The sequence below is a fragment of the Triticum dicoccoides genome, chromosome 1B, assembly GCF_002162155.2.
Source record: "Triticum dicoccoides isolate Atlit2015 ecotype Zavitan chromosome 1B, WEW_v2.0, whole genome shotgun sequence".
In the NCBI taxonomy this organism is placed as follows: domain Eukaryota; kingdom Viridiplantae; phylum Streptophyta; class Magnoliopsida; order Poales; family Poaceae; genus Triticum; species Triticum dicoccoides.
In genome coordinates, this window is record NC_041381.1 from 532,602,097 (window position 1) to 532,627,546 (window position 25,450).

The 25,450-nt window shown below is 43.6% G+C and overlaps 1 protein-coding gene across 2 annotated transcripts in view; it reads right to left on the bottom strand.

Annotated features, from left to right (window-relative positions):
* LOC119347576 (tyrosine-protein kinase JAK2-like) overlaps positions 1-7,774 on the bottom strand; it is a 134,009-nt gene extending 126,235 nt beyond the window's left edge. For both annotated transcript variants that reach the window (XM_037616208.1, XM_037616207.1), the window contains exon 1: positions 7,656-7,774. The gene's annotated coding sequence lies outside the window, so the exon portion shown is untranslated. The remainder of the gene's footprint in view (positions 1-7,655) is intronic.
* Between the last annotated feature and the right edge of the window lie 17,676 nt (positions 7,775-25,450).

Below are 25,450 nucleotides of genomic sequence, written 5' to 3' on the forward strand. Positions count from 1 at the left end.
GGGATCGAGGGAGGAGGCCCTCGCCGCCGCCCGGATCGCCCGTTGCCGGAGCCCTCTCCGCCGGCCTGCTCTCCCTCGCCGGACTCCTCCACTCCGTCGCTCATCCCCGTCGTCCTCCCCGACCTCCACCGAGCACGTTGCCCCGTTCCCTACTCACCCCGTGAGCTACGCCCCTCCTCTCTCTCCCTCACCCCGTGCTCCCCTCCTTCCGTGCGCCACTGCCGCACTCCCTCGCATCGCGCGTGCGTGCGCTGGCGCGCACCACGGCGCCCTGCGCGCCTCCACACGCGCCCTGGCACGCAAGCCCGCACTGCTCGGTGCCGCCAGCAACCGCCGCCCGAGATTCCGCTCACGGCCACCACGGCCACGGCCTCGCCTGCTCGACCGCGCGTACGCCCGCGCCTCCTCTCGGCGGCCCCTGCTTGCCGGCCAGCGCGAGCCCGCCTCCGGCCAAACCACCGCACTTCCCGCACTGGGTTGCGCCTCCCCGCTACGCCGTCGCCTCTGCCACTTCGCCCGCGGCCACGCTGACCTTCCTCTTGCGCCACTTTTCGTGTGCGCCGCCCGCTCCCTTGGCCGCGCCCGCTCGTACCTCGCCCCGCTCCCGGCGTCGCTTTGGCGACGCCCCGCTGCGCCCCAGGGGCCTTCTCCTTGCGGCGCCTGGATGTGGCCACGGGCACGAACGCTCGCACCCGCGAGCCCCTGTGCCCGGTAACCGCACGCCCGCACCCGGGTTGGCCCTTGGGCCACTGCCCAGTGGCCCCCCCACGCCCCTGATAAAAAGAAAAAGAATTTTAAAAATAAATAAATAAATAAATAATAATTAACAGAATTAAAATATTAATTAATTAATTAATTTATTAAAAAAATTAATTAAGATTAGTTAATCATAATTAGATTAACCTAATTGACTAATTAGTTTAATTAAACAGTAATTAGTTAATTAAACCCTAATTAACCTAATCAGAGGATGACAGGTGGGTCCCACTGGACCCACACGTCAGTTTGACCAGTCAACACCTCTGTTGACTGCTGACGTCATGCTGACGTCAGCAAACACTGTTTTGGATAATGTTGAATTAAATAAATTAAATAAATTCTAAAAATGATTTAAAACTTTAGAAAATCATATCTTTTAATCCGTAACTCGGATTAAAATATTTTCAACATGAAAGTTGCTCAGAACGACGAGACGATTCCGGATACGCAGTCCGTTTGTCCGCCACACCCCCCTAACCTATCGAACCCGCAACTTTCCCCCTCCGGCTCCTCTGCCCGAAAACACGAAACACCGGGAATACTTTCCCGGATGATTCCCCCCTTAACCAGTACCACCTCATACCACGTTAGGGCACGCCTAGCATCGCTTCTTGACATGTCATGCATCGATATGCATCTGTTTACTTGGTATTCATTGTTTCTTCCCCCTCTTCTCTCCGGTAGACTACGAGACCGACGCTGCTGCTGCCCAGTTCGACTACGGAGTTGACGACCCCTCTCTCTTGCCAGAGCAACCAGGCAAGCCCCCCCTTTGATCACCAGATATCGCCTATTCTCCTCTATACTGCTTGCATTAGAGTAGTGTAGCATGTTACTGCTTTCATTAATCCTATTCTGATGCATAGCCTGACATTGTCGCTACATCTGTTGATACCTTACCTGCAATCCTAAATACTTAGTATAGGATGCTAGTTTATCATTGTTGGCCCTACCTTCGTGTCAGTCTGCCTTGCTATAATATTGGGCCGTGATCACTCGGGAGGTGATCACGGGTATATACTATACATACATACATACTATACAGATGGTGACTAAAGTCGGGTCAGCTCGAAGAGTACCCGCGAGTGATTCACGGATTGGGGGCTGAAAGGACCTTTGTCCCAACGGCCCTCTGTGTGGATCTTAATGGCGGAGCGACAGGGCAGGTTGAGACCACCTAGGAGACAGGTGGGCCTGGCCCTGTTCGGCGTTCGCGGATACTTAACACGCTTAACGAGATCTTGGTATTTGATCTGAGTCGGCTACGAGCCTATACGCACTAACCATCTACGTGGGAGTAGTTATGGGTATCCCGACGTCGTGGTATCAGCCGAAGCCCTTCAGACGTCAGCGATGGAGCGGCGCGCGCCGGATTGGAACGTAAGCCTGCTCTTGTATTAAGGGGGCTAGTTCTGCTTTCGGCCGCGTACGCAACGTGCAGGTGTGCTATGGGCGATGGGCCCAGACCCCTGTGCGCTTAGGTTTAGACCGGCGTGCTGGCCTCTCTGTTGAGCCTAGGTGGGGCTGCGACGTGTTGATCTTCCGAGGCCGGGCATGACCCAGGAAAGTGTGTCCGGCCAAATGGGATCGAGCGTGTTGGGTTATGTGGTGCACCCCTGCAGGGAAGTTAATCTATTCGAATAGCCGTGATCTTCGGTAACAGGACGACTTGGAGTTGTACCTTGACCTTATGACAACTAGAACCGGATACTTAATAAAACACACCCTTCCAAGTGCCAGATACAACCGGTGGTCGCTCTACCTCAGGGATATGAGGAGGGGATCGCCGGGTAGGATTATGCTATGAGATGTTACTTGGAGATGATACTTGGAGGACTTCGACCTACCCTCTTCTGCCTGTTGCAAGACGAAGGTGACCAGAAGCGTAGTCTTCGATAAGACTAGCTATCCCCCTCTTATTCTGGCATTCTGCAGTTCAGTCCACTGATATGGCCTCCTTACACATATACCCATGCATATGTAGTGTAGTTCCTTGCTTGCGAGTACTTTGGATGAGTACTCACGGTTGCTTTCTCCCCCCTTTTTCCCCTTTTCCTTCTTTTCTGGTTGTCGCAACCAGATGCTGGAGTCCAGGAGCCAGACGCCACCGTCGACGACGACCCCTACTACACTGGAGGTGCCTACTACTACGTGCTGCCCACTGATGACGACCTGGAGTAGTTTAGGAGGATCCCAGGCAGGAGGCCTGCGCCTCTTTCGATCTGTATCCCAGTTTGTGCTAGCCTTCTTAAGGCAAACTTGTTTAACTTATGTCTGTACTCAGATATTGTTGCTTCCGCTGACTCGTCTATGATCGAGCACTTGTATTCGAGCCCTCGAGGCCCCTGGCTTGTATTATGATGCTTGTATGACTTTTTTTTATTTGTAGAGTTGTGTTGTGATATCTTCCCGTGAGTCCCTGATCTTGATCGTACACAGTTGCGTGCATGATTAGTGTACGATTGAATCGGGGGCGTCACAGTCTCCACCCCAAGATCTAGCGGCCGACGCCACCATCCCGCCCCGCCGGAGCTCTCCAGCAGCCGGCGGCACGTTCCCGCCCCGCCAGAGCTCTCCAGCGACCGGCGCCACCCTCCTACCCCGCCTCCACCATGATGTCCGGCGACCGGCGTGGCTCCACCCCGAGCTTTGCCACAACTCATTGTCTCACATTGACAACCCAAACAACATTTGGCATTCGACCTCAGTATCAGTGTTCCGAATATCTAAGCATCCAAACAAAAAATATTGGCATTCAATCTCAATACCAATATAGTGTGATATTGATATTCAACCCAATGCAATGCCAAGGATACCAATGCAAACATCCAAACATAGCGTAAATGTATTTTTACCGACAATCATTTGTGTTGGGACCGGTGACAATTTTTGTTGTGACCGGAATTGTTACGCTTTGATTTATTCCTTGTCATAAAATGGAGGCTTTCGTAATCCGAGATAATATTATCAGTTTCTTTTTGCAAGTAATAATATTATCAGTTATGAGCCTTCACGGTACAAATGCCGACTGCTCCTCCTATATAATGTCTGGTAGGATGACCTTGAGACGGTTTGCTAGCACTTTCGAAACTAGTACGGTAAAACATGTTAACTTTTTTTTTTGAGAAAAGGTAAAACATGTTAACGTTTTTTTGAAGGCGGGGCGGGGCGGGGCGGCGCACGCATCCATCAAAATTCCGGTGGCATCCATCCATCAAAATCTCGGCAATCAGCAACAGGCATCAGTTTTTTTATTTTCAAAGCCACTATTCATCAAGTTATAATTTCTAATACGATGTGTTCACGTGTCTTAATATATCAATCCTCCGACTCTTAAAATTGGGCTTGCTCTTTTCATGCCAATTCTTAGTTAAATTAAATTTATCTATCACTAGAGGCGTCCTTTGAGGAGTTCATCTATCTCACAACTTCGCTCGCGTCGCTCTCCCCCTGGGGCGACTCGGGCGACTCCCACAAACCTAGCCGCCGCCGCCAAAAACTCCCTCCTCCTCTCCCTCCGCCGCCGCTGGGGAACACCGTCGGGCTAAGCCCGGGGGCCGACGGTGGTGGCGGGGGATCTCCTCTCTCACGCGTCTCCGGGTTGGGGTGGGACCCCTAGGCATGTGGTGGCGCGGCTGATCTGAGTTCTGCGGCGCGACGAATGGGTGCGGCAGGTGGCGGGTGGCCGGCCCGTCCTCGGACGGCGGCGGCTAGGCGCGGCGGGCGGCCCAGCCTGGGACGGCGGCGTGGCTGCGGGCGCAGCGGCCGGCCTTTTCGGGCGGCGGTTGCGGTCGACGGCGGCGGCAGCCAGCTAGGCTGCGGCGGCGTGCAAACTGCCTTCAGATCGGTGGAGGCGGCATGGAGGGCCTGGTGGTCTCGTCGTCGGCATCTCCGGTCAGATCTGTTCTGACTGATGCGACCGGTGGTGGTGGTCATCTCTTCCGTCAGAAGTGGTCAGTCTGAGGCTGGGTGTCCGGATCTCCGGATCCGTGATCCTGTACTAGTTGCGAGTCGGGGAGACATAATTGCCGGTGAAACTGAGCCGACGACCTGCGATGGCGGCGATCTATGTTGTTACCTTGATGAAGGCATCGTTGTGTGACTTATGTTGACCCACTCGTACTGCTCTGGGGGAAACCCTAGGATCTGGTCTTCCTGATCGCACGATGGTGACACTGCGGTGGCGTTTCTCTCTTGGGAGCATCGTTTGTGGAGCAGTGCTGGTGGTCAGAGGCAGGAGGTGGAGTGGCTTCGTCTAGCACGGAGCTTCAGTGGAGATGTCAAGCCATGTCTCATCGACAGGTGCTACGCTTTGTCATGCCTGGTCAGCAGGTGCTACGCACGACAAATCTTCCAAAGACTTCAAACTGCGTCGGCTGGTGGTACTTGGCGGCATTGGTGCTGAGGTGTACCAGCGGCGACCGCGACGTGCTCAGTAGTTCGCGCGCAGGGTGGTGGCGCCGTGGTGGCGTTGACGGCAGCTAGACTGGGCAAGGATGATGCGTCAGTACAGATCTGAAGATGGAGTGGTGGCAGTTGGCTGCGGCGGCATCTGGGAGCGCATCGGACCGGTGTGTGCCCATACCCGACAAGTGGCTTGGTTGGGGCCTCAGGTCTTAGATGTTAGGCTTATCTGCGAGGTCTGTGGTATTAGGTTCGGACTATCAGCATCCCTTCATCAGCTGGATAGGAGTAGCGACAGTTGTCGCATAGACGGTGACTTCAGACTTATTGTTGTACTTTTTTGTAAGGTCTTTGATGACTAATTAATAAATGGCTGCATGCATCGTCCAGATGCAGAGGCCGGGGGTGATCCTCGTTTTCTAAAAAGAACTAGAGGCGTCCTTTTCTTCTCCTATTGTCCAACAGGCATCAGGCTATGCGAGCCCAGTTGAACACCAATATATTTTTTAGAAGCAACATGGGGAAAAATACTTAAATGATTGCTTAGTTACGTTCGTTGAAAGCGTTTTTCTTGCAAGTTAAGATGAGGACATTTTCACTCATTTTCAAAGCATCATTGATCGGAAAGTTATCGTGTAATTTGTAAGCTTTCTTATCATTCGCTATTTCTATCCTCTATATATTAAGATGTTGCCACTCTAATTATTGAACAATTAGTATTTCTACATGTTACTACAATTTTAAGTTATACTCGCATGCGAATCTATTATATTATGTTATGTGAATATATTATATTATGTTATATCTTTTATGTATTAGCTAATCAGCATAAACTAGTGCTATAATCGCTCATACAAGCTAGAAAAACGCTTTAAGTTTTTTTAAATGGCTTTTAAATTTGGAAGACACACCCTCCAAATCCTGGGCCTGCCCCTATCTCCACCAGCTATTGACGTGGGGGACGAGACCATGCGGCGCCACTGGTGCTCTGCAGACTCATCATGGTTGCCCTCGAGAGCCACACTCGTGCTTACCGCGCCCGCCGGGGCAAGATGCCGGCCACACCCGACATGTCACGCTTGTGCTACCGAATTGTGCCATAGTCGTCACGCGCACCCGTAGGTGAGCTCGTCGCTGCACTAACATACACCCCAGGGAGATACCGGAGATTGCTCACCGGCACCAAAAGTTCTCACAGGAGCCGGCTATGGATGTGGTTACAACGGCGGAGGCAGGGGCCTTCCCCCCTACCCCCCACCGGCTCTAACAAATACAGGCCGGAAAAAAATATGAGCTCCTAATTCTTCATCAGACAGACAAAATTAGGTAGATTTAGATGTTTTGGCCCTCTTTAAATCATGTGACATGTTTGGCCCTCTCTATGTTCAGTTTCTGGCTCCACCACACGTAGTGGTTGTCCGTAATGCTCAGGATACTCGGCCTCACTCGTGCGGCAAGACGTCGCGGGTGCCAAGGTTATTGTCGCTCTTTTTTTTTATCAGGTTATTGCCGCTCTTCTGCTTACACACTACTAGTACGGCATGCGGGTTTATGCCGCCTGCCGCATTGTCCCGCGCTAATCCTAGCGGACTGTGACGGTCAACCACAAATGCTCGCAAAACATGCTGGCACCCGCAATTACCAGTAACGGGCGGCCGCAGCCCGCCTCCCTTGCATCCTTGTTTAAAAAAAATAAAAAAAATACGAGGGGTGCCTCCCTTGCATTCTGAGCCATAACCCAGAGTGCCTCCCTTGCATTCTGAGACGTTTCCGTCGACTACGAGAGGTCTATCATGACTTAGTAAAATTTCAAGATGATATGCCGACTCAATCTCTCAAAGACGCTCATAGGGATGGTGTGTGCGTGTATACATTCATAGGGATGAGCATATGCGCGTTTATATGAACGCTTGCATTTGTATTGTGTTAAACAAAAAACCAAGAGCGCCAAATCGGAAGGTTGAGGCGTATGGTGGAGTGCCATCCCACCAGAGTCGAGGCCCAACGCAATCGGCGGCGCCTGCGGGACCCGCTCATCCACATGGCTATCCCCGGTTTAGCTGACGGCGGCGGAAGGAGACAGCGAAAGGGGGAGAGAAGGGAGCACATGACGTGGAACCGGGATCCGGCCTCGCCGGACGCAGAGGCCGTTGGAGCACGGAGATCAGGCGCGGTGGCCGGCTGGCCGTCGCCCGCCTACGCTGTCGGTCGCCACAGGTTTGTTATTGAGTTCCATGTTAAAACTTGAGTGCTGCTACCCACACGATATAACGGTGAACATCAAGCCGTCCATGCATCAGGTAAAAGTTGACAGGGCCGTTAATCATGCATCGTGCATAGTTTGGCTGGTGTTTGTCGTCCGCCCAGTAGTTTCGTTAAAACTTACAAAAGGTTGAGAAGTTGTTGCATATCAAGTCGCGTAGTAGGCAAAGAGAAATAATTAAAGACCAGAAACAAGCGACAATGGTAGGCTCAGAGCTTGAACTACATACCAGATGTGAAGAGACGACGACCATGCGCTCAGACTCTTCACTTCTTCAGTCCACACTCAGCTTCTGAATTGTCAGGTTCGAGCTAACATAATACACCCCCTGACCAGTAAGCTGGAAAGGCAAAGCTTTATGCGTGGACGTCCGCTTCCCAGTATTCCCATCCACCCACCACCACTCCACAAGCCCGATCTTTCAGCCCCGCTCGAACTGGCCTCAAACTTTGACAGAAATTACTCTGCAAATGCCATCGTGTGCTCTGCGTTGTTGTGGCCACGGGTCCATTACCGCTGGCCGCCAGATCGCCTTTATCGCCTCCATTCCTGTGTAAGAATGGATGGAGCGGAGGATGATACTCCTTCCGTCCTAAAATTCTTGTCTTACATTTATTTAGATACGGATGTATTTAAATACGAATGTATCAAGTCACATTTTAGTATTAGATACATTCATATCTAGATAAATCTAAAATAAAAATTTTGGGAAGGGGAAAGTATTTATCTGGTCACACGAATGTGATTGAGAAGGCGGTGGGAACAAATGAAGAGAAAAAAATGATTTAATCCGGTGACCATCTAATCCCAGCTCAAATGCTCCTTCTAATTCGAAAATTAAAAATTTATTTTTACAACAAACATTGCTTAGGTTTTTTTGCCTGCGAGTAAGTTTCTGTAACAAACATTCGTGGAGGTCTTGACAAAAGATAACAAAATTAGTGCTTCAAAATACTTTCAAAATTAGTCATTTCAGAGACCTATTTTTTTTTGTGTCCAAACCTCTGAAAATATCATTCCACATGAAAATTTGTATGCAAGTGAAACACCCGCCATTGTTTATAAAAAATTGGATTTATTTTAATATTATTATTATTTTCACATTTTACTTTTCATTTGGGTGCAAACTCCATGTTCGTGCCATGGGCCTTATTAGTATGTTATAATACGACATATTTTTATATTTTGATTTTATTTTATACTTCCTCTGTCCCATATTATAAGATGTTACTATAAACAATATAGGATGCCGATATTCACTACACGTGTGGCAGACGGAGCACCGTACCGCATGACTCGTTCGGTACGAGGGGATCGATCCCCCGTATGAATTTGTTTGGCAGGGGGGAACCCACAGCCCGCACGCCTCCATCACACCAGGCCCTTTCCCATGTAAAAATAAAAAAAGAAACAAAAACCCACTGGCAATGAATTAAATGAAAAGGCCCAAATTTTGGTTTTTTCTATGACAAATAAAAGCCCAGCTTTTGCTCGGCTACTAAAAAATGCCATCAGCTTTAAAAAGCGGAAAAATGGAAATTTGGAAGAATTGACGTTCGAGTTTGACCAAACTATTTGCCATTATATTGATTTTTTACAATTACAAAGTTTGTAAACACATATTTGATTCCCCAATGAAGCATGGCAAATATGCCATGAGAAAAAAAACAATATTTCCATGCAAAAAATAACATAAAAAGTTAAAATTCATGTGAAAAAAACACAAAAAAGGAAAAATTTGCCAGCACAATAAAATATAAAAATGCCATGGCATTTTTAATTATAATTGCCGTGTTTTGAATGAGAAATTTGCCATGTGTGCGAAAAAACACAACAAGTTCAAAGTCAAGTATGAACAAGAAAATTTGCTATGGCAGATTTGTATCAAGAATTGTCGTGTTTTGTATGATGAATTTACCGTGTGTGAAAAAACACAAAAAGTTGGAATCAAGTATGAACGAGAAATTTGCCATGGCAGATTTGTATCAAGAATTGCCATGGTAGACTTGTATGATGAATTTGTCGTGCGTAAAAAAACACAAAAAATTGAAAATCAAGTATGAACATGAAAACATGCCATGCAGATTTGTATCGAACTTGCCATGGCAGAGTCATATAAAAACTTGCCACGATTCATGTAACCTAAATTTGCCATGATTTGAAAACTAAATATGCCACAATCAATAAACTAAATTTGCCATGATCTATAATCTAAATGTGTCATGAACCATTAAACTAAAATTTGCCATGACCAATAAATTCAGTTTGCCATGATCAATAAACTAAATTTCTATCAAAATTTGGCATGGCAGACTAGTATCAAGAATTGTCGTGTTTGTATGATGAATTTGCTGTGTGTGAAAAAACCCCAAAAATTTGAAAATCAAAAAATATGAACAAGAAAATTTCCATGGAAGATTCGTATCAAAGCTTGCCATGGCAGATTCATATCAAGAATTGCCGTGTTTTGTATGATGAATCTGTCGTGTGTGAAAAAAACAAAAAGTTGAAAACCAAAGTATGAAATTGCCATGGCAGATTCGTATCGAAACTTACCATGGCAGATGACGCGGCGAAATTCATGTAAATTAAATATGCCATGATTTGAAAAATAAATTTGCCATGATCAGTAAACTAGATTTGCCATGACAAGTTTGCCTTCTGTTTGAAGGATGGCAAGTTTGCCATGTTTTAGAATTTTCTGAAATTCAACAAGTAAATTTGACATGGCAATGTAGGTACTAAATTTGCCATGGCATGTGAAAACTATATATTGCCACGGGGCAATGAAAATTGTAGAATCTAACATGGACGTGTAGTTATATTTGACATGTCAACAAAGATAGAACTGCCCTTACAAATATAAAAGTAGTAAAATTTGAAGAACCTGCCATGAGCGCATTACAAAGAAAGCTGAAATTTGCCATGTTCGGAAGACAAGAATGTGATGGACCTCATGAGATCACAATGCACAAAAAAGCACATAAACACATGGCAACAAACAACACTTTATAACAAATGGCACGAACGACTGTATGATCCTCTCCATGCAGATTTGAATTGCCATGGCAACTACTATGTCCCATCCAATGCTAAAATCATGAAAAACTACGGAGTGAAAATTACCATGGCAACTATGGACTAAACATGCAAGGATTGATATAAAAATTATCACAACCATCATATTAGAAAATGAAAAACAAAAACTAGCCACCAATTGACAATGATCATAGCACTAAAAAATGGGCACCTTGGCACATGTTGTTCATGTATGAAACAAACAAATGCTAAAACAGAGTAAGGTATATGAAGGTTTAGCTAAGTGAATTACAACGTGGCTCACAAACACAAACTGCATGAAGCTGAAAAACAACACAAGTATTGTGATTGTCGAAATCTCGCAACTACTATGGCTTGCCGAGCTTTTGCAACTCCGGCCATGGTGGCCGGCCACGAATTCAACGGGCACACGCCTCTGCACGTCGATACTGAGGGAAGGAAGGAGGGGTAAGAAGCGACTCACCTTGGCGGACATGGTGGCCAGCTCGGAGGAGTCCCGAGAAGTAGGAAGACGACAGGAACGAGGGGAGAGCATCGGTGGCGAGCCCACCTCCACCGCGCTGGTCCGCTTCAGACACGCGACACCATCCTTTCGTTGGTGGAACTCCTCTCTATAGTGTCCTACCTCAGCTCCGCTGCTGATAACCCACAAGTATAGGGGATCGCATAAGTTTTCGAGGGTAGAGTATTCAACCCAAATTTATAGGTTCGACACAAGGGGAGCCAAAGAATATTTGTATGTATTAGCGGCTGAGTTGTCAATTCAACCACACCTGGAGATTAATTATCTGCAGCAATGTTATCAGTAGCAAAGTAATATGATAGTTTTGATAGTAGTGACAATGACAATAGTAACGGTAACAGTGATAGCAGTAGTTTTGTAGCAAGTGCAACAATAATAGTAACGGTAGTAACTTAGCAGAAACAATATAAGATAAATTTGTAGGCATTGTATCGGGAATTTGTTGGATGATATTCATCATGTGACAGTCATAACCTAGGGCGATACGGCACTAGCTCCAGTTCATAAATATAATGTAGGCATGTATTCCACAAATAGTCATACATGCTTATGGAAAGAACTTGCATGACATCTTTTGTCCTACCCTCCCGTGGCGGCGGGGTCCATATTGGAAACTAAGGGATATTAAGGCCTCCTTTTAATAGAGAACCGGAACAAATCATTAACACACGGTGAATACATGGACTCCTCAAACTACGGTTATTACCGGGAGGGTTGTCGGGTCATAACACGTAGTAGGTGACTATAACTTGCAAGATCAGATCTAGAACATGGATATAATGATGATAACATAAACGGTTCAGATCTGAAATCATGGAACCCGGGCCCAAAGTGACAAGCATTAAGCATGGCAAAGTCATATCAACATCAATCTCAGAACATAGTGGATACTAGGGATCAAGCCCTAACAAAACTAACTCGATTACATGATGAATCTCATCCAACTCCTCACCAAACAGCGAGCCTACGAATGAATTACTCACTCCCGATGGGGAGCATCATGGAATTGGCGATGGAGAAGGGTTGGTGATGACGAAGAATGAAGACCCCCCTCTCCGGAGCCCCAAGTGGACTCCAGATATGACCTCTCGATGAAGAACAGGAGCTGACGGCGGCTCCGTCTCGTGGATCATGATAATTCTGAAGGAAATATGCCCTAGAGGCAATAATAAAGTTATTATTTATTTCCTTAATTCATGATAAATGTTTATTATTCATGCTATAATTGTATTAACCGGAAACATAATACATGTGTGAATACATAGACAAACAGAGTGTCACTAGTATGCCTCTACTTGACTAGCTCGTTGATCAAAGATGGTTAAGGTTTCCTAACCATAGACATGAGTTGTCATTTGATAAACGGGATCACATCATTGGGAGAATGATGTGATTGACTTGACCCATTCCGTTAGTTTAGCACTTGATCATTTTAGTTTACTGCTATTGCTTTCTTCATGACTTACACATGTTCCTACGACTATGAGATTATGCAACTCCCGATTACCGGAGGAACACTTTGTGTGCTACCAAACGTCACAACGTAACTGGGTGATTATAAAGGTGCTCTACAGGTGTCTCCGATGGTACTTGTTGAGTTGGCATAGATCGAGATTAGGATTTGTCACTCCGATTGTCGGAGAGGTATCTCCGGGCCCTCTCGGTAATGCACATCACTATAAGCCTTGCAAGCAATGTGACTGATGAGTTAGTTGCGGGATGATGCATTATGTAACGAGTAAAGAGACTTGCCGGTAACGAGATTAAGCTAGGTATTGAGATACCGACGATCGAATCTCGGGCAAGTAACATACCGATGACAAAAGGAACTACGTATGTTGTTATGGGGTTCTACCGATAAAGATCTTCGTAGAATATGTAGGAGCCAATATGGGCATCCAGGTTCCGCTATTGATTATGGACCAGAGAGGTGTCTCGGTCATGTCTACATAGTTCTCGAACCCGTAGGGTCTGCACACTTAACGTTCGTTGACGATATAGTATTATATGAGTTATGTATGTTGGTGACCGAATGTTGTTCGGAGTCCCGGATATGATCACGGACATGACGAGGAACTCCGGAATGGTCCAGAGATAAAGATTGGTATATGTGCTAATAGTGTTTGGTCTCCGGAGGGGTTCCAGAATTCACCTGAAGGGGTTCCAGATGTTTCCTGAAATGTTTGCGTACGAGAACACTTTATTTGGGCCAAAGGGGAAATCCCACAAGGTTTTTGGAAAGCGCAAAAGGAAGTTTTGTGAAGTACAGGGGCCAGACGCCGGGAACCCTGGCGTCTGGCCTTGGAGTCCGAGAAGGACTCTTGCCTTTCGGGTGAAACCGAATTTGTGGAGGCTTTTACTCCAAGTTTCAACCCCAAGGCTCAACATATAAATAGAGGGGCACGGCTAGCACCAAAGAGACATCAAGAAACACCAAGCCGTGTGCCGGCAACCCCGTCCCCTCTAGTTTATCCTTCGTCATAGTTTCCATAGTGCTTAGGCGAAGCCCTGTGGATATTGTTCTTCACCAACACCGTCACTATTCCGTCGTGCTGCCGAAACTCATCTACTACTTCACCCGTCTTGCTCAATCAAGAAGGCGAGGATGTCATCGAGCTGAACGTGTGCTAAACACGGAGGTGCCGTACGTTCGGTACTTGATCGGGGCGGATCGTGAAGGTGTATAACTACATCAACCGTGTTGATAAACGCTTCCGCTTAGCGATCTTCAAGGGTAAAAAGATACACTCCCCTCTCGCTGCTATGCATCACATAGATAGATCTTGCGTGATCGTAGGATTTTTTTTGAAATTACTACGTTCCCCAACAGTGCCATCCGAGCTAGGTTTATGCGTAGATGTTATATGCACGAGTAGAACACAAGTGAGTTGTGGGCGATACAACTCATACTGCTTAACAACATGTCATACTTTGATTCCGCGGTATTGTTGGCTGAAGCGGCCCAGACCGACATTACACGTACGCTTACGCGAGACTGGTTCTACCGACGTGCTTTGCACATAGGTGGATGGCAGGTGTCAGTTTCTCCAACTTTAGTTGAATCGAGTGTGGCTACGCCCGGTCCTTGTTGAAGGTTAAAACAACACTAACTTGATGAAATATCGTTGTGGTCTTGATGCGTAGGTAAGAAAGGTTCTTGCTCAGCCCATAGAAGCCACGTAAAACTTGCAACTACAAAGTAGAGGACGTCTAACTTGTTTTTGCAGGGCATGTTGTGATGTGATATGGTCAAGACATGATGCTAAATTTTATTGTATGAGATGATCATGTTTTGTAACAGAGTTATCGGCAACTGACAGGAGCCATATGGTTGTCGTTTTATTGTATGCAATGCAATCGCCCTGTAATTGCTTTACTTTATCACTAAGCGGTAGCGATAGTTGTAGAAGCAATAGTTGGCAAGACGACAACGATGATAAGATGGAGATCAAGGTGTCGCGCCGGTGATGATGGTGATCATGACGGTGCTTTGAAGATGGAGATCATGAGCACAAGATGATGATGGCCATATCATGTCACTTATATTGATTGCATGTGATGTTTATCCTTTATGCATCTTATTTTGCTTTGATTGACGGTAGCATTATAATATGATCTCTCACTAAATTTCAAGGTATAAGTGTTCTCCCTGAGTATGCACCGTTGCCGAAGTTCGTCGTGCCGAGACACCACGTGATGATCGGGTGTGATAAGCTCAACGTTCACCTACAGCGGGTGCAAGCCAGTTTTGCACACGCAGAAATACTCGGGTTAAACTTCACGAGCCTAGCATAAGAAGATATGGCCTCGGAACACTGAGACAGAAAGGTCAAACGTGAATCATATAGTAGATATGATCAACATAGTGATGTTCACCATTGAAAACTACTCCATCTCACGTGATGATCGGTTTTGGTTTAGTTGATTTGGATCACGTGATCACTTAGATGATTAGAGGGATGTCTATATAAGTGGGAGTTCTTAAGTCATATGATTAATTGAACTTAAATTTATCATGAACTTAGTACCTGATAGTATTTTGCTTGTCTATGTTGTTGTAGATAGATGGCCCGTTCTGTTGTTCCGTTGAATTTTAATGCGTTCCTTGAGAAAGCTAAGTTGAAAGATGATGGTAGCAATTACACGGACTTGGTCCGTAACTTGAGGATTATCCTCATTGCTGCACAGAAGAATTACATCCTGGAAGCACCGCTAGGTGCAAGACCCGCTGCAGGAGCAACGCCGGACGTTGTGAACGTCTGGCAGAGCAAAGCTGATGACTACTCGATAGTTCAGTGTGCCATGCTTTATGGCTTAGAACCGGGACGTCAACGGCGTTTTGAACGTCATGGAGCATATGAGATGTTCCAAGAGTGGAAGATAATATTTCAAGCAAATGCCCGGATTGAGAGATATGAAGTCTCCAATAAGTTCTATAGATGCAAGATGGAGGAGAATAGTTCTGTGAGTGAAAATATACTCAAAATGTCTGGGTATAATAATCACTTGATTCAACTGGGAGTTAATCTTCCTGATGATAGTGTCATTGATAGAATTCTTCAATCACTGCCACCAAGCTACAAGAGCTTCATGATGAACTATAATATGCAAGGGATGGAAAATATTATTCCCGAGCTCTTCGCAATGCTAAAGGCTGCGGAGGTAGAAATCAAGAAGGAGCATCAAGTGTTGATGGTCAACAAGACCACCAGTTTCAAGAAAAAGGGTAAAGGGAAGAAGAAGGGGAACTTCAAGAAGAACGGCTAACAAGTTGCCGCTCAGGAGAAGAAACCCAAGTCTGGACCTAAGCCTGAGACTAAGTGCTTCTACTGCAAAGGGACTGGCCACTGGAAGCGGAACTGCCCCAAGTATTTGGCGGATAAGAAGGAAGGCAAGCTGAACAAAGGTATATGTGATATACATGTTATTGTGTGTACCTTACTAGAGCTTGCAGTAGCACCTAGGTATTTGATGCTGGTTCTGTTGCTAATATTTGCAACTCGAAACAGGGACTACAGATTGAGCGAAGATTGGCTAAGGACGAGGTGACAATGCGCGTAGAAATGGTTCCAAAGTCGATGTGATCGTCATCGGCACGCTACCTCTACATCTACCTTTGGGATTAGTTTTAGACCTGAATAATTGTTATTTGGTGCCAGCGTTAAGCATGAACATTATATCTGGATCTTGTTTGATGCGAGACGGTTATTCATTTAAATTTGAGAATAATGGTTGTTCTATTTATATGAGTAATATCTTTTATGTTCATGCACCCTTAAAGAGTGGTCTATTTGTCTTGAATGTCGATAGTAGTGATACACATATTCATAATGTTGAAGCCAAAAGATGCAGAGTTGATAATGATAGTGCAACTTATTTGTGGCACTGCCGTTTGGGTCATATTGGTGTAAAGCGCATGAAGACCGATGGACTTCTGGAATCACTTGATTATGAATCACTTGGTACTTGCGAACCATGCCTCATGGGCAAGATGACTAAAATGCCGTTCTCCGGAACAATGGAGTGAGCAACAGATTTGTTGGAAATCATACATACTGATGTGTGTGGTCCAATGAATATTGAGGCTCACGGCGGATATCATTATTTTCTCACCTTCACAGATGATTTGAGCAGATATGGGTATATCTACTTAATGAAACATAAGTCTGAAACATTTGAAAAGTTCAAAGAATTTCAGAGTGAAGTGGAAATCATCGTAACAAGAAAATAAAGTTTCTACGATCTGATCGTGGAGGAGAATATTTGAGTTACGTGTTTGGTCTACATTTGAAACAATGCGGAATAGTTTCGCAACTCACGCGACCCGGAACACCACAGCGTAATGGTGTGTTCAAACGCCATAATCGTACTTTACGAGATATGGTGCGATCTATGATGTCTCTTACTGACTTACCACTATCGTTTTGGGGTTATGCTCTAGAGACGGCTGCATTCACGTTAAATAGGGCACCATCGAAATCCGTTGAGACGACATCTTATGAACTATGGTTTGGCAAGAAACCAAAGTTGTCGTTTCTTAAAGTTTGTTGCTGTGATGCTTATGTGAAAAACTTCAACCTAATAAGCTCGAACCCAAATCAGAGAAATGTGTCTTCGTAGGATACCCAAAGGAAACTGTTGGGTACACCTTCTATCACATATCCGAAGGCAAAACATTCGTTGCTAAGAATGGATCCTTTCTAGAGAAGGAGTTTCTCTCAAAAGAAGTGAGTGGAAGGAAAGTAGAACTTGAGGAGGTAACTGTACCTTCTCCCTTATTGGAAAGTAGTTCATCACAGAAACCGGTTCCTGTGACACCTACACCAATTAGTGAGGAAGCTAATGATATTGATCAAGAAACTTCAAATCAAGTTACTACCGAACCTCGTAGGTCAAACAAAGTAAGATCCGCACCAGAGTGGTATGGTAATCCTATTCTGGAGGTCATGTTACTTGATCATGGCGAACCTACGAACTATGAGGAAGCGATGATGAGCCCATATTCCGCAAAATGGCTTGAGGCCATGAAATCTGAGATGGGATCCATGTATGAGAACAAAGTGTGGACTTTGGTTGACTTGCCCGATGATCGGAAAGCCATCGAGAATAAATGGATCTTCAAGAAGAAGACTGACGCTGACGGTAATGTTACTGTCTACAAAGCTCGACTTGTTGCAAAAGGTTTTTGACAAGTTCAAGGGGTTGACTATGATGAGACTTTCTCACCCGTAGCCATGCTTAAGTCTGTCCGAATCATGTTAGCAATTGCCGCATTTTATGATTATGAAAATTGGCAAATGGATGTCAAAACTGCATTCCTGAATGGATTTCTATAAGAAGAGTTGTATATGATGCAACCCAAAAGGTTTGTCGATCCAAAAGGTGCTAACAAAGTGTGCAAGCTCCAGCGATCCATTTATGGACTGGTGCAAGCCTCTCGGAGTTGGAATAAATGTTTTGATAGTGTGATCAAAGCATATGGTTTATACAGACTTTATGATACTATATGTGGACGACATATTGTTGATTGGAAATGATATCTGGATAGCATAAAAGGATACTTGAATAAGAGTTTTTCAATGAAAGACCTCGGTGAAGCTGCTTATATATTAGGCATCAAGATCTATAGAGATAGATCAAGACGCTTAATTGGACTTTCACAAAGCACATACCTTGATAAAGTTTTGAAGAAGTTCAAAATGGATCAAGCAAAGAAAGGGTTCTTGCCTGTGTTACAAGGTGTGGAGTTGAGTCAGACTCAATGCCCGACCACTGCAGAAGATAGAGACAAAATAAAAAATGTTCCCTATGCTTCAGCCATAGGCTCTATCATGTATGCAATGATGTTTACCAGACCTGATGTGTGCCTTGCTATTAGTTTAGCAGGGAGGTACCAAAGTAATCTAGGAGTGGATCACTGGACAGCGGTGAAGAACATCCTGAAATACCTGAAAAGGAGGATATGTTTCTCATTTATGGAGGTGACAAAGAGCTCGTCGTAAATGGTTACGTCGATGCAAGCTTTGACACTGATCCGGACGATTCTAAATCGCAAACCGGATACGTGTTTATATTGAACGGCGGAGCTGTCAGTTGGTGCAGTTCTAAACAAAGCATCATGGCGGAATCTACGTGTGAAGCGGAGTACATAGTGATGTCTACTACACAACCTTCTTGTTGTAGACATTGTTGGGCCTGCAAGTGCACATGTTTGTAGGACAGTAGCAAATTTCCCTCAAGTGGATGACCTAAGGTTTATCAATCCGTAGGAGGCGTAGGATGAAGATGGTCTCTCTCTAACAACCCTGCAACAAAATAACAAAGAGTCTCTTGTGTCCCCAACACACCCAATACAATGGTAAATTGTATAGGTGCACTAGTTCGGCGAAGAGATGGTGATACAAGTGCAATATGGATGGTAGATAAAGGTTTTTGTAATCTGCAATAATAAAAACAGCAAGGTAGCGAGCGATAAAAGTGAGCGTAAACGGTATTGCAATGATAGGAAACAAGGCCTAGGGTTCATACTTTCACTAGCGCAAGTTCTCTCAACAATAATAACATAGATAGATCATATAACAAGCCCTCAACATGCAACAAAGAGTCACTCCAAAGCCACTAATAGCGGAGAACAAACGTGGAGATTATGGTAGGGTATGAAACCACCTCAAAGTTATTCTTTCGGATCGATCTATAAAAGAGTTCATACTAGAATAACACCTTAAGACACAAATCAACCAAAACCCTAATGTCACCTAGATACTCCATTGTCACCTCAAGTATCTGTGGGCATGATTATATGATAAGCGTCACACAATCTCAGATTCATCCAACCAACATAAAAGTACTTCAAAGAGTGCCCCAAAGCTACTACCGGAGAGTCAAGAACGTGTGCCAACCCCTATGCATAGGTTCCCAATGTCACGAAACCCGCAAGTTGATCACCAAAACATACATCAAGTGGCACATGATATCCCATTGTCACCACAGATAATCACGGCAAGACATACATCAAGTGTTCTCATAAAGACTCAATCCGATAAGATAACTTCAAAGGGGAAACTCAATTCATCACAAGAGAGTAGAGGGGGAGAAACATCATAAGATCCAACTACAATAGCAAATCTCGGGATACATCAAGATCATGCCATAGAGAGAACACGAGAGAGAGAGAGAGAGAGATCAAACACATAGCTACTCGTACATACCCTCAGCCTCGAGGGTGAACTATTCCCTCCTTGTCATGGATAGCGCCAGGATGATGAAGATGGCCTCCGGTGATGGGATCCCCCTCCGGTATGGTGCCGGAACAGGGTCCCAATTGGTTTTTGGTGGCTACAGAGGCTTGCGGCGGCGGAACTCCCGTTCTATCTTCTGTTCTGGAAGTTTTAGGGTACAAGAGTATATATGGGTGCAGGGGGTATGTCGGAGGAGCTACGGGGGCCCCACGAGGCAAGGGGGCGCGCCCAGGGGGGCACGCCCCCACCCTCGTGGGCAGCTCGTATCTCCCCTGACGTGCACTCCAAGTTCCCTGGGTTGCTTTCCTTCCTAAAATAACTTCTCCAGTTGATTTCGTTCCGTTTGGACTCCGTCTGATATTCCATTTCCTCGAAACACTGAAATACGCATAAAACAGCAAATCTGGTTTGGGCCTCCGGTTAATAGGTTAGTCCCAAAAATAATATAAAAGTGGATAATAAAGCCCAATATTGCCTAAAACAGTAGATAAAGTAGCATGGGGCAATAAAAAATTATAGATACGTTGGAGACGTATCAAGCATCCCCAAGCTTAATTCCTGCTCGTCCTTGAGTAGGTAAATGATAAAAAGAGAATTTTTGATGCGGAGTGATACTTTGGCATAATTTCAATGTGAATCTTCTTAATTGTGACATGAATTTTCAGATCTGAAAGATTCAAGACAAAAGTTCATATTGACATAAAAGTAATAATACTTCAAGCATACTAATCAAAGTTATCATGTCTTCTCAAAATAGCATGGCCAAAGAAAGTTATCCCTGCAAAATCATATAGTCTGGCTAAGCTCTATCTTCATCACACAAAGTATTTAATCATGCACAACCCCGATGACGAGCCAAGCAATTGTTTCATACTTTAGTAATCTCAAACTTTTTCAACTTTCACGCAATACATGAGCGTGAGCCATGGACATAGCACTATAGGTGGAATAGAATGGTGGTTGTGGAGAAGACAAAAAAAGGAGAAGATAGTCTCACATCAACTAGGCGTATCAATGGGCTATGGAGATGCCCATCAATAGATATCGATGTGAGTGAGTAGGGATTGCCATGCAACGGATGCACTAGAGCTATAAGTATATGAAAGCTCAACAAAAGAAAACTAGTGGGGTGCATCCAACTTGCTTGCTCATGAAGACCTAGGGCACTTTTGAGGAAGCCCATCATTGGAATATACAAGCCAAGTTCTATAATGAAAAATTCCCACTAGTATATGAAAGTGACAACATATGAGACTCTCTATCATGAAGATCATGGTGCTACTTTGAAGCACAAGTGTGGTAAAAGGATAGTAGCATTGTCCCTTCTCTCTTTTTCTCTCATTTTTTTATTTGGGCCTTTTTCTCTTTTTTTTATGGCCACTTTTTTTTCGTCCGAAGTCTCATCCCGACTTATGGGGGAATCATAGTCTCCATCATCCTTTCCTCACTGGGACAATGCTCTAATAATGATGATCATCACACTTCTATTTTTTCTTACAACTCAACAATTACAACTCAATACTTAGAACAAAATACGACTCTATTTGAATGCCTCCAGCGGTGTACCAGGATATGCAATGAATCAAGAGCGACATGTATGAAAATTATGAAGGTGGCCTTGCCACAAATACAATGTCAACTAAATGTTCATGCAAAAAGCAATACGACAAAAGTAATGTGTGTCATATGAACGGAAAGGTGGAAAGTTGCATGGCAATATATATATATATCTCAGAATGGCTATGGAAATGCCATGATAGGTAGGTATGGTGGCTGTTTTGAGGAAGGTATATGGTGGGTGTATGATAGCGGCGAAAAGTGCGCGGTATTAGAGAGGCTAGCAATGGTGGAAGGGTGAGAGTGCGTATAATCCATGGACTCAACATTAATCAAAAGAACTCATGCACTTGTTGCAAAAATTTAGAAGTCATCAAAAACCAAAGCACTAAACGCATACTCCTAGGGGGATAGATTGGTAGGAAAAGACCATCGCTCGTCCCCGACTGCCACTCATAAGGAAGACAATCAATAAATAAAATTATGCTCCGACTTCATCACAAAGCGGTTCACCATACGTGCATGCTACGGGAATCACAAACTTCAACACAAGAATTCTTTAAATTCATAATCACCCCAACTAGCATTGCTTTGATATTATCACCTCCATATCTCAAAACAATTATCAAGCATCAAACTTATCTTAGTATTCAACGCACTCAAAAGAAAGTTTCACATATCTTGAATACTAAGTATATTATCTTTAAGCAAATTACCATGCTATTAACAACTCTCAAAATAATCTAAGTGAAGCATGAGAGATCAATAGTTTCTTTAAAACAAATCCACCACCGTGCTCTAAAAGATCTAAGTGAAGTACTAGAGCAAAAATTAGTACGCTCAAAAGATATAAGTGAAGCACATAGAGTATTCTAGCAAATTCCAAATCATGTATGGCTCTCTCATTAAAGAATTTCAGATCTTGGTATCTTATTCAAACAGCAAGCAAAACAACATAAATGACAATGCAAGGATAGCACAACTCATGTGAAGAAGCAAAAACTTAGGCTCAACCGATACTAACCGATAGTTGTTGAAGAAGAAAGGTGGGATGCCTACCGGGGCATCCCCAAGCTTAGATGCTTGAGACTTCTTGAAATATTATTTTTGGGTGCCTTGGGCATACCCAAGCTTGAACTTTTGTGTCTCCTTAATTCCTCTCATATCATGGTTTCTCTTTTTATCAAAAGCTTCATTCACAACAAACTCAACAAGAACTCGTGAGATAGGTTAGTATAAACCAATGCAAAACCATATCATCTTCTAATGTAACAAATCACTAACATTATTATTGAACATTGAATACTAAATGCTTCTGTATATTTAATACTCCTATCCTCAAATAGAATCAATAAACAAGCAAACATATACAAACAATGCAACCATAACAGCAATCTGCCAAAACAGTACAGTCTGTAAAAAATGCAAGAGCATCAATACTTCCCTGACTCCAAAATTATGAGCTAAAATTCCCACTGTAATAAATTTATCAGAGCTTAATATGCAAAAAGATTCAACATTATACCTTTCTCTGACTTTTCTAGGGAATTTTTTCAACAGTGGTAAACTTTCTGTTTTCAAACAGCAACATGTATACTAGCAAAATAAGCATGGCAATGGCTATCCTTGACTTTTTTATTTAAACTAAAGATGCAAAAATATATTATAACTAACAGCAAGCAAAAAATAACAAAATAAAATGACGCTCCAAGCAAAACACATATCATGTGGCGAATAAAAATATAGCTCCAAGTAAAGCTACCGATGAACGAACACGAAAGAGGGGATGCCTTCTGGGGCATCCGCAAGCTTAGTTGCTTGGTTGTCCTTGAATATTACCTTGGGGTGCCTTGTGAATCCCCAAGCTTAGGCTCTTGCCACTCCTTATTCCATAGTCCATCGAATCTTTACCCAAAACTTGAAAACTTCAACCACACAAAACTTAACACAAAACTCGTAAGCTCTGTTAGTATATTAAAATAAATCACCACTTAGGTACTATAATGAACTAATTCTAAATTCATATTGGTGTTAAACCTACTGTATTATAACTTGTTTATGGTTCATACCACTTAATACTAGCCATAGATGCATCAAAATAAGCAAACAACACAATGAAAACAGAATCTGTCAAAAACAGAACAGTCTGTAGTAATCTGTATCAAACTTATACTTATGGAACCCCAAAAATTATTAAATAATGTTCTGGACCTGAGTAATTTGTATATTAATCATCTGAAAAAAGAATCAACCTAAAATCACTCTCCAGTAAAATATGGCAGCTAATCTCGTGAGCGCTAAAGTTTCTGTTTTCTACAGCAAGATAATATAAACTTCACCCAAGTCTTCCCAAAGGTTCTACTTGGCACTTTATTGAAACAAAAGCTATAAAACATGATTACTACAGTAGCATAATCATGTGGACACACAAAAACAGTAAGGGTAAATATTGGGTTGTCTCCCAACAAGCGCTTTTCTTTAATGCCTTTCTAGCTAGGCATGGTGATGACGATGATGCTCACATAAAAGATAAGAATTGAAACATAACGGGAGCATCATGAAGCATATGACTAGCACTTTTAAGTCTAACCCACTTCCTATGCATAGGGATTTTGTGAGCAAATAACTTATGGGAGCAATAATCAACTAGCAAAGGAAGGTAAAACAAGCATAACTTCAAGATTTTAAGCACATAGAGAGGAAACTTGACATTATTGCAATTCCTACAAGCATATGTTCCTCTCTCATAATAATTTTCAGTAGCATCATGAATGAATTCAACTATAACCAGCACCTGAAACATTCTTTTCATGATCTACAAGCATAGAAAATTTACTACTCTCTACATGAGCAAATTTCTTCTCATGAATAGTAGTGGGAGCAAACTCAACAAAATAACTATCATGTGATTGAAAATTAAGATCAAGATGACACGTTTCATGGTTATCATTATTCTTTAAAGCATACGTGTCATCACAATAATCATCATAGATAGGAGGCATGCTTTCATCATAGTAAATTTTCTCATCAAAACTTGGGGAACTAAAAATATCATATTCATCAAACATAGCTTCCCCAAGTTTGTGGCTTTGCATATAATTAGCATCATGGATATTCAAGGAATGCATACTAACAACATTGCAATCATGCTCATCATTCACATATTTTATGCCAAGCATTCTATGTAATTCTTCTTCTAGAACTTGAGCACAATTTTCCTTTCCATCATACTCACGAAAGATATTAAAAAGACGAAGCGTATGATACAAACTCAATTCCATTTTTTTGTAGTTTTCTTTTATAAACTAAACTAGTGATAAAACAAGAAACCAAAAGATTCGATTGCAAGATCTAAAGATATACCTTCAAGCACTCACCTCACCAGCAACGGCGCCAGAAAAGAGCTTGATTGACGGAGTGTGAGTACCCTTTACCTAGCCTCCCCGGCAACGGCGCCAGAAAAGAGCTTGATGTCTACTACACAACCTTATTCTTGTAGACGTTGTTGGGCCTGCAAGTGCACAGGTTTGTAGGACAGTAGCAAATTTCCCTCAAGTGGATGACCTAAGGTTTATCAATCCGTAGGAGGCGTAGGATGAAGATGGTCTCTCTCTAACAACCCTGCAACCAAATAACAAAGAGTCTCTTGTGTCCCCAACACACCCAATACAATGGTAAATTGTATAGGTGCACTAGTTCGGCGAAGAGATGGTGATACAAGTGCAATATGGATGGTAGATAAAGGTTTTTGTAATCTGCAATAATAAAAACAGCAAGGTAGTGAGCGATAAAAGTGAGCGTAAACGGTATTGCAATGATAGGAAACAAGACCTAGGGTTCATACTTTCACTAGTGCAAGTTCTCTCAACAATAATAACATAGATAGATCATATAACAAGCCTTCAACATGCAACAAAGAGTCACTCCAAAGCCACTAATAGCGGAGAACAAACATAGATATTATGGTAGGGTATGAAACCACCTCAAAGTTATTCTTTCGGATCGATCTATAAAAGAGTTGAACTAGAATAACACCTTAAGACACAAATCAACCAAAACCCTAATGTCACCTAGATACTCCATTGTCACCTCAAGTATCCGTGGGCAAGATTATACGATAAGAGTCACACAATCTCAGATTCATCC